Below are 10520 nucleotides of genomic sequence, written 5' to 3' on the forward strand. Positions count from 1 at the left end.
ATTTACACTCCCGTGAAAAGATGATCACGAGTCTTAGACAATAAGTGTAACAATTTAAACCGATTTTATTATGAACTAAGCGCACAAATTCAATCTTAAACAAGAGTTTGAGTATAACTAATTATTTATAACCGTTATAGCAGTTTTCTTATCTCTATTGAAACTTAATAGGGTGATGAATTTTTTTAATGTGCAACTCTCCTCTAAGATGGTTTTACAATATTACATTGTAAAACGTATAACGAAAGACCTTAATGTCCTTATTTTAGTAATTGGTGATTGATGAAAGTTATTTTAGGGGGGTGTTTTTACGTAAATAATCATTTGATTTTATATTAATATTTATTTAAAACGGTTTTATATTAGAATTGTGGTTTTTTAATATATCGTGTAAAACGACTCTAATAAAAACCAAATTTGACTATGATCAAAACACACTAATATTCTATGAGAAATATGAACTCATTCCTCTAAGGAGTATATGAGTTATGCTTAAATTGCCCCTTTAAACTCCACATCCACGTAAAGAAATATAAATATAAAGTAATATTTAAGAGATATTGAATTAAAAAAGTGAGTGTCTCTTTGTCCATATATTATACACATCCGATGTACTACCATCAGTTTGTATTGTTTTTCAAAGATCATAAAGTTTTTAAGTTTTCTTTAAAAGTTATGAGTTTTACTATAAAGTTTCTGACTTCATTCATTAATACATTAAGCTCACAAAATTACAATATAACTCAAAAACATTACATATAAACTCTTTTAAATTTGAGTTTTGACGGAAAAGCTTTAAAATCTAAGTTATAAACTTTAATAAGCTTAGAAAAAATACACATAAGATGAAAAATAAATAAGGTCTGAGGTAGTACATTCGATTTATGTTCCTTTTTTCGCGACAACGTAAAGTTAAACTATATGCCGTTGTTCTAATTTATTGCAATACCAGCTACTACGCTACTATGGTTCTAATACATTTTAATTTGCTAATATGGAATTGTTCACATTAATAATTTGTATGAAAGTAATAAAACGTACTCGGTATTTCATTCTTCTTTTTTGATGCAATGATTTCAATAAAATTCACCAAATAATAACTACTCCATGTAATTTTTCATGAAAAGAACATATTAGTATCCCAACATTTCTATACCTCTTATCTAGATTTTGTGGAAATCCAAAATATTTGAGATAGTATTAATGGTAGAATAAAAAGATACAGAAACGATTTTAAAATTGCTACTAATATTGAGTAGAGGTCAAATACTTGTGGGGGAAAATTTTCGAAAAACATTAATGAATTCTAAGAGAGTTATTTTAATTTACTCAAAGTATATATATCAAGTTAATTTAAAGTCTACCAAAATTGTGTTGGCTTTAATCTAATTATATAAGTTGTTTAATATTACGCATCACTAATAGAATATTTCCAGGTTGTAATGTCCTTTCAGTACTGTTGAGTTTGTTACAAATGAAGGTGGACTATATTTTAATTAGGGCGACCTTAAGCCAGAACTTATAATAAAGATAAGTCAGAATTTCGAGTGATAATAAAGATTCAATTTATTGAGTAATATTACTTAAAGGCCTGTGCATCACACGGGCATTAAATCTACGTAATTGCTAAATCCAACACGCTATTTTACTCAATCCAACACATTTTACGTGTTTTTTCCATCAATATCCTTTATTTAAAAAAAAAAAGAAAAAAAAAAGAAAAAGCAAAATCCCAATAATTCCCAATCGCAACACTGCCCCCTTCTCACAGACCCAATCAACCTTCACCAGAACCCGCAGCCTGACCCCGGCATCGAACTCCCGCGCCTCGCTGTCAAATACACCCCAGCCCCACCGTCGATCCAACACCTTCGTTGCGGCTGAAGGTGGATCGAATGCTGATTGCGGCTGAGTCGAAGAGACGAACATGGTGGGGCGAGGGTGGTCCGCGCGGGTATAGGGGCTGGGAGGGGTGCTCGGTGCTCGGATGGGGCGTTGAGAGGTGGCCAACAGTGGGGGAGGGGTTATTGGCTGTTGGGTTGAGGAGGCTTACGTGATGTTTCTTCTTGGTTTTTGATTTCTTCATTAGTGAGAGTCGAGATTAGGGTGTGAAATGAGAGGGCTAAATTCGGAATAAGACGAAAAAATGTGCGGGATTGAGTAAAGTTATGTGCGGGATTTAGCATGTTAAAGGAAATTAAATCTAGTTTATATTAATAAAGAAAATTAAATCTAGTTTATATTAATAAAGGAAGTTTTTTTCGAGCGATTATAGAGACTCCAACTTTCGTAAACTACGTAAAGTATATATTAAAGGGACGTGCTAAATCCCGCACACAATTTTACTAAATCCCGCACATTTTTCCATCTTATTCCGAATTTAACCCTCCCATTTTCTCACCCTAATTTCTCACCCTAACATATGAAGAAATCAAAAACCAAAAAAAAAAAAAAACTCAACCAACACCAACAACCCCTCCCCTCCTCCGCCCTCTCGCCACCGCCGAACACCCCTCACCGCTCTATCCTCGCGCCGATATCCACTACCCGCCCCCATTTCCGCGCCGACCACCCTCTGCTCCCACCATGTTCGTCACCTCGACTCCGATGCAATCGTCATTCGATCTACCTTCAGTCGCGACGAAGGTATTGGATAGACGGCGGGGTTGAGATGGAGTTGACGCCGAGGGGGCGGAGGGCAGCGGGCCGATCTTTGGTGGAGCCGTGGAGGGTGATTGGGGTTGTGGGAATGGGTTCTCGGGTGGGGAATTTGGGGGTGTGTTATTTTACTTTTTTTTTTCTTTTTTTTTTAAATGAAGGGTAGTGATGGAAAAAATAGGTAAATTGTGTTGGATTGAGTAAAATGGCGTGTTGGATTTAGCAATTACGATATTAAATTGCTAAGCGGTTGAGAGTTGTACTCTAACTCCAACATGTGATACAGCCGTATGTCTAGCTAGGTGTTTGTGTTTTCCACAATAAACTATTTCTAAGAGATAAAAGTTCATTATTAGACAAATTCTACTATAATTAATTCATAAAGAGAATTAAGAATTGTAGACTCCTAATAAACATGCAATTGCATAGTGCTCTTATATTACTCTATGCTCTGCGTGTTATTGCTATATAAATAGGGTTGACCCTCGCTTCCTAAATCAGGTTACTCTCTCTTTTCATAACATTTATTTAATCATAATTTGTTAGCAAAGATTGCGGAATCAAGAGAGCCGTTGCAGCTTGATATTGCATATCCTCTATATTCGGCAATCCCGCAATTCATTCCGTAAATGTGTACAATATAGCTGTTACGTTTATTTCTCTCCGTAAATACTTTATTCCTTACTTTGTATATATTGCAACATCTCACACCCTTGTAAACATACAATTGCAATACACAGAATTTCCATCATTCAATGAAATCAATTGTTCATACGTTTATCATGGTATCAGTTTCAAAAGCCTAGTTTTTTCGATCCAATCTCTTTCGATCTTATTTTTCTTTCTCGTTTTTTTATCACAAATATGACAAACACAGAACGAACTCTAACCGAAACTCCGCAACCGCCGCCAAATTATTCGGTGGTTCATGTGGAGTATACCGGTCACAGTATTACTCCGGTGGTTTTCAATGGTAAAAATTACGATGAGTGGTCTCGCTCATTTCATCTCGCGCTAATTGCCAAAGGAAAACTTGGTTATATTAATGGTTCAATTGTCAGACCATCTCCTACCTCTGACAAGTTAGAATCATGGACAGCCGCCAATGCTCTGGTGACGATGTGGATCTTCAACACGATAGCACCGGGGCTGCGACAACAAATTTCACTCCGACCTGAGGCTAAACAGGTTTGGATTGATATCAAAAACCGATTTTGTCAGAGCAACGAAGCTCGGATTTATCAGTTGCAAGCCGAACTGTTTGCTTGTCGACAAGGTGCTACTGAAAGTCTTATGGATTATTATGGTCGGATGACGGCAATTTGGGATGCTATACTCGAGCATGACACGATTCCTCCCTGCTCTTGTAACCCTTGTGCCTGCGATTGGCTGAATATCATCAACTCCAGGCGAGAAAAAAAACGGGTACGCGATTTTCTGATGGGTCTTGATGACCGTTTCTCTAATTCTCGTTCTCAAATTATTTCTCTTAATCCTATTCCTAGTTTAGATCTTGTCTATAACCGTTTATTGCAAGATGAAGCTGTTCGAAATTTCTCTTACCCCAAACCCGAGTCCGTTCCTGATCCGGTTGCATTCGCAGCTCGGGTTAACCATGGGTATAAATCTTCGGGAGGGGGAAGTCGTAATTCAAAGCCTGATAATCAGACCCAACATTCATCCTCTGTTTTTTCCAATCATACGAATCGTCCGTTTTGTATAGCCTGCAACCGTCCAGGCCATTTTTTTAAGAAATGCTATAGGATCACAGGGGAATTTCCTGAATGGTGGGGAGACCGTCCCCGCGACCGTATTTATATTAATCCGAATGATACGGATTTGAGCAATGCTACATTTGTACCGGATATAAAAGGCAGGGAAAATTGGGAACGAATAAAAGCAAAATCTGCGGGTTCGGTTGCGCGTGCGAATATGGCAGTAGGTACTAGCATGAGTAACAACGGAGGTATGTCCAATTCCAGGCCTCCTTTGTCAACTCTTGATAACTTGGATTTTAATTCTATGACACCTCAACAACTTGAGAAACTTGCTGCTCTTTGGCGGGCTAATAACAACGCGGCTGCCACCGATACTATGACTGGTAACCTCTCATCTTTTTCTTGGATAATCGATACAGGGGCGTCGCACCATATGTCGGGTTCTCTAACCCGGTTTACCAATGTGCGTCCTATATCCCCGTTGTCAGTAGGTTTACCTAACGGTGACCTTACCATCGCTACTAAAAGCGGTGATATTCACTTGTCTTCTCGTCTTATTTTAAGAAATGTTTTATATGCCGAAAATTTACAATGTAATCTTATATCCGTCTCAAGTTTGCTTCTCGACACCTCTCTAACTATTCAATTTTCTCATAAACTATGCCTTATACAGGACCGTTCCTCGAGGATAGTGATTGGTGCGGGTGAGCAGCACGAGGGACTATACTATCTTCAAGGTGTCCACGAGCAGGCCATGGTTTGTTCGGTGAAATCGGCTTCCAATTTCGATCTTTGGCACCGTAGGTTGGGGCACCCTTCTCCACATGCTATGCATTTTTTACCGTTTATTTCATCAAAGGACATTAGTACTTTTCATAATAATTCTTGTGATATTTGTTTAAGAGCAAAACAAACTCGTGTTCCATTTTCGTTAAGTACCAACAAAGCTATTTCAATTTTTGATTTGATACATTGTGACCTATGGGGTCCATATTCCGAAAATGGGTCGTGTGGGTCTCGTTTTTTTTTAACAATAGTCGATGATTATTCTCGCTCTACTTGGGTTCATCTTTTACGTCACAAAAGTGACGTCAAACAAACCTTATTAAATTTTTTCGCTATGATTTCTCGACAATTTGAAAAACAAATCAAGGTTTTACGCAGTGATAACGGCACCGAATTTGAGCCTCTTAAACCGTTTTTCAAAACGAATGGCATCCTTTTCCAAACTTCTAATGTTGACACTCCACAACAAAACGGTCGGGTAGAGCGAAAACACCGCCATATATTAAATATCGCCCGCGCTCTTCTTTTTCAAGCTAAATTACCTATTTTCTTTTGGGGCGAATGCGTCTTAGGGGCCGTTCATTTATTAAATCGTACCCCTTCCAAAATTCTTAACGGAAAAACTCCGTATGAAATGCTTTTTAATAAAACACCACCTATGGAAAATATCCGCGTCTTTGGTTGCCTAGCTTATGCGAAAAATCGTACGCGAGACAAATTTATTTCACGAAGTCGAAAATGCATTTTTATTGGCTATCCCTTTGGAAAAAAAGGTTGGAAATTATACGACTTAGACACCGGTGCCTATTTTGAATCACGAGACGTTATTTTCGTTGAAAACGATTTCCCTTACCAAACCTTAAACCTCGATGATCTTGACCATGATTCATCTCCCTTTAATCAAGATCACTTAACCCCCATTGGCCAAGTCGTGGTTGTCCAACCACATTCTGTTACACCCTCCACCACATCGTCCACAAATCCGACCATCCAACAACCCACCTCGACCATCCCATAATCCTCTACGACAGATTGTGAACCACCTTCACCCAACCCCACAACCGAACCTACAAAAATGGGCCGTGGGCACCGGATAAAAATTCCAAACTCGAACCTCCAAGGTTATGTTTTACAACCAGTCCGTCCCTCGTCTCATTCGCTCACCGCATCGACGCAATCTTCAGGTACTCGGTTCCCTATCTCTCACTATATCGACTATTCTAAATTTTCTCCTAATCACCGCATTTTTCTTTCGGCCGTGACTAAACACCACGAGCCTAGTTTTTATAAAGATGCAGTGCAGATACCCGAATGGCGTGATGCGATGAAACTTGAACTTGAAGCTCTGGCACGCAACGATACATGGTCTCTCACGCCCCTGCCGCCTAATAAGAAGGCCATCGCCTCCAAATGGGTATACAAAATCAAGTATAATGCAGATGGGTCTATTGAACGTTACAAAGCCCGTTTGGTGGTCATGGGTAATCGGCAAGTAGAAGGCGTCGATTACAATGAAACTTTCGCGCCTACTATCAAGTTAGTAACAGTTCGAACATTACTAGCAATCGCCGCCGCGAAGAAATGGGTCATTAGCCAAATGGACGTTCATAATGCTTTTCTCCACGGCGACCTAACCGAGGAAGTTTACATGAAACCTCCACCCGGTTTTTTATCATCTGACGATACACGTGTCTGTCGTTTACAGAAATCTTTATATGGGTTACGTCAAGCTCCCCGCTGCTGGTACGCTAAACTCGCTTCCGCCCTCACAAAATACGGATTTCGGCAATGCCCCTATGATCATTCTCTTTTCTCCATTTCCAACGACGACACCGAGGTACACGTTCTTGTCTATGTCGACGATCTAGTCATTTGTGGTAACAATGCTGATATGATCACAAAGTTTAAACAATATCTCAGCAATTGTTTTCATATGAAAGACTTGGGTGCTCTCAAATACTTTCTTGGTCTAGAAATAGCCCGTCACGAATCTGGCATTTTCATATCCCAAAGAAAGTATGCTCTTGATATCTTATCCGAGTCTGGCTTACTTGGGTCCAAACCCGCATCGATTCCCATGGAACCCAATCATCAACTGGCCCAGTCTAAGGCAACACCCATGCTCGATCCACAACCATATCGCCGTCTTGTGGGACGCCTAGTTTATCTCACAATTACAAGACCCGAATTAATCTATTCGGTTCATATTTTGGCTCAATTTATGCATGCCCCGACAACGGAACATTGGGACGCTGCTCTCTCACGATCGTCCGTTATCTCAAAAATGCGCCTGGTCAAGGTCTTCTTCTACGGTCTGACAGCGACTTATGTTTACACGCCTATTGCGATGCTAATTACGCGGCTTGCCCTACTACTCGCCGGTCACTCAGTGCATACCTAGTTTTTTTGGGCTCCTCTCCTATCTCATGGAAAACTAAGAAACAACCAACCGTCGCCTTATCCTCCGCTGAGGCCGAATACCGTGCTATGACTCACACCACTTGCGAACTTAAATGTCTCAAAGGGTTGCTTGCTTTCCTCGGAATTCCACATCCACAACCCATTCAATTAATGTGTGACAGTCAATCTGCCCTACATATTGCAAAAAATCCGGTCTTTCATGAACGCACAAAGCATATCGAAGTTGATTGTCATTTCGTTCGTGACGAGATTATACGCGGCACAATAAAACCAAGCTATATTCACACAAGCGCTCAACTCGCAGACATCTTTACCAAAGCTCTTGGTCGTGCCCCGTTCAATGAACTCCTATCCAAGTTGGGCATTTCGTCGCTCCATGCTCCAACTTGAGGGGGGGTGTTAGCAAAGATTGCGGAATCAAGAGAGCCGTTGCAGCTTGATATTGCATATCCTCTATATTCGGCAATCCCGCAATTCATTCCGTAAATGTGTACAATATAGCTGTTATGTTTATTTCTCTCCGTAAATACTTTATTCCTTACTTTGTATATATTGCAACATCTCACACCCTTGTAAACATACAATTGCAATACACAGAATTTCCATCATTCAATGAAATCAATTGTTCATACGTTTATCATAATTTAATCTAATGTGTTTATTTACAATGTATTTTTGTATGGCCTTAATATACATGCTACCCTTGCTTTTCATTATTTTCATTTATTGATGATTTTATTTGTTACATTATTTTTTTAATACTTCAGTACATAATTAAAATTTTATATATTTTTCTTTTGTAGAAGGTGGTGATCACAAGAGAATGAGCAAACACAAGCAACAAGCAAACACAGTTATTATTTTGTCAAAATATTGCTTGGTGTCGGTGTTTTTTGTCAACTTTTATAAAGTAAGATGGTTATTATGCATTTGTATATGGTGGTAAATCATGGTCATGTCTTATTATAATATATAGTTGATTGTTTTGTACTTAGGACGTGCAATGATATTGCGTTTTCATAGGTTGGTCTAATATTTGATCATCGACGTACAACTCGAGAAATCATGGAACGTGACCTAATGTTAACCGGTACATATATCTTTTAAGAGTGTGTCATAAATACAGTGTTAACAAGTACGTCTTTTTTGTTGATCCTACATACAAATATAGTGCCAATGTTATGAAATCGTCTCTCAAAATTGGTCACTACAAGAACTACTTAATTTAGCAACCGATCAAATAAGTCACTATTCAAACAAATTAGTCGTTACAAAAATTTTGCGACCGTCTTTTCTACATAGCAGCCGAAATAAATTGAATGCAATACTTGGTCGCACATCGTGAGTATTTTTGAGATATGCATATACAATAAAAACAATTGTTAGTACATTGGATTCAAATGAAATTTGTGATATAAATGCTAGATAATGTTGTCTACAAGTTAAATGTTATGAACATTGAGAGTCGTATCATCACAATCAAATCACAATTAAGATTAGAAAAATTCTTAGGTCTTTCGGAAGGACCATTAATATGTCCTCCTTAGCCAATAAAAAGTATTCATGGATATTTAAAAACAATAAATATAAAGGTAAATATAAGACAAATATAGGCACGAAGACTTTTTATTGGCTAGGGAGGACATATTAATGGTCCTCCCGGAGGACCTAAGAATTTTTCGATTAGAAAAATTGGATAAAGCCATAAAGGCATAAAGGTAATGATAATCAATATGTTGTTGTTTACAAATATGTGATCATAAAAGCATACACAATACAAATTGTCGTCTGAGCAGCATAGTTGGAATCAACTCAACTCTTTTATAATATCTTTTACTATTTTATTCATATTTTTGCTTTTAGTAACAAAAACTAATTTGTATGTAAAGGGCTAATTTCCGTCATTATATCTCATGAATCAAACACTTAAGATGAATTACAAAAATAGTGTTAACTTTTTAAAGGATACGAATTTGTGATAAACCATGGAGATTAAAGAGAGACTTTGTGGACAACTAAAGCTCAAGGTACAGAATGTTTGTTGTAAAACTAATCGAAAACCTAAAAAACAAGCATAAAGATAGTACACTTTAAATTTGATGGGAACTCAATTGCTATAATGCAATGGGTGCATATTACACCCATTCTCATTAAAGAAGACACTTTTCGTCATTAAATGCTAAACGTCATTATTTTAACGACAAAAATGTGACCATTTTAATGACAAATTATTATAGCTTAGAAATTGTTCAGTAACTTCTTAGGTAAAATGGTTACATTTTTCGCTTAAATGGGTCACATTTTACCTTGTTTCAACTTGTGACGAAATGTACCAAATCATCAAAGAAAACGCTTTGAGCACATTAACATTGTTCACTTTTAAAACAATTTTGCTTCCTAAGTTAAATCAACACTTCCCTACCACAAGTCTCTCTAACAAAAATCTATAATACGAAAGTTTGATTTCTATGAATATAAATTAAATTGATAATTACGATAGAATATCAGAAATAGGCCTGCATCGCACTGAAAGATTAAATCTAAAGATCTCATCTATATTAATAAAGGAAGCTTTTTTCGAGCGATTTCAGAGTCTCCAACCTTCGCAAAACACATAAAATAAATAAATCATAAATAAATAATACTAAAATAAATAAATAGACCCCTTCATCCATGCAACTTCTTTTCCTCCTTTTTTTTCTGTCTATATCAAGGAGTCTTCCGGAGGTTGTAGTCTTCTATACAAACACATATATCAGAATAAGATTCAAATTAGGTCGGTATTATATACTATTGTGTATTGTACTATAAATATTGGTCCGTGTAACCCAGTTTTCTCACACTATTTCTATTCCATATTTCATACAAATTCTTGAGAATTAACTACAACGATGACATGTTGCGTTTGAAAGGAGAAGATGACAAAAATTTAACATT

At 37.5% G+C, this 10520-nt stretch overlaps 1 long non-coding RNA gene across 1 annotated transcript; it reads left to right on the top strand.

Moving 5' to 3' along the window:
- The first annotated feature begins 2720 nt into the window (after positions 1–2720).
- On the top strand, positions 2721–8573 carry LOC141656124 (uncharacterized). Its single transcript, XR_012548360.1, has 2 exons — positions 2721–3159; positions 8387–8573. It is a non-coding gene; the product is annotated as an uncharacterized LOC141656124 (long non-coding RNA).
- Positions 8574–10520: the final 1947 nt, after the last annotated feature.

This window comes from Silene latifolia, chromosome 5, assembly GCF_048544455.1.
Source record: "Silene latifolia isolate original U9 population chromosome 5, ASM4854445v1, whole genome shotgun sequence".
In the NCBI taxonomy this organism is placed as follows: domain Eukaryota; kingdom Viridiplantae; phylum Streptophyta; class Magnoliopsida; order Caryophyllales; family Caryophyllaceae; genus Silene; species Silene latifolia.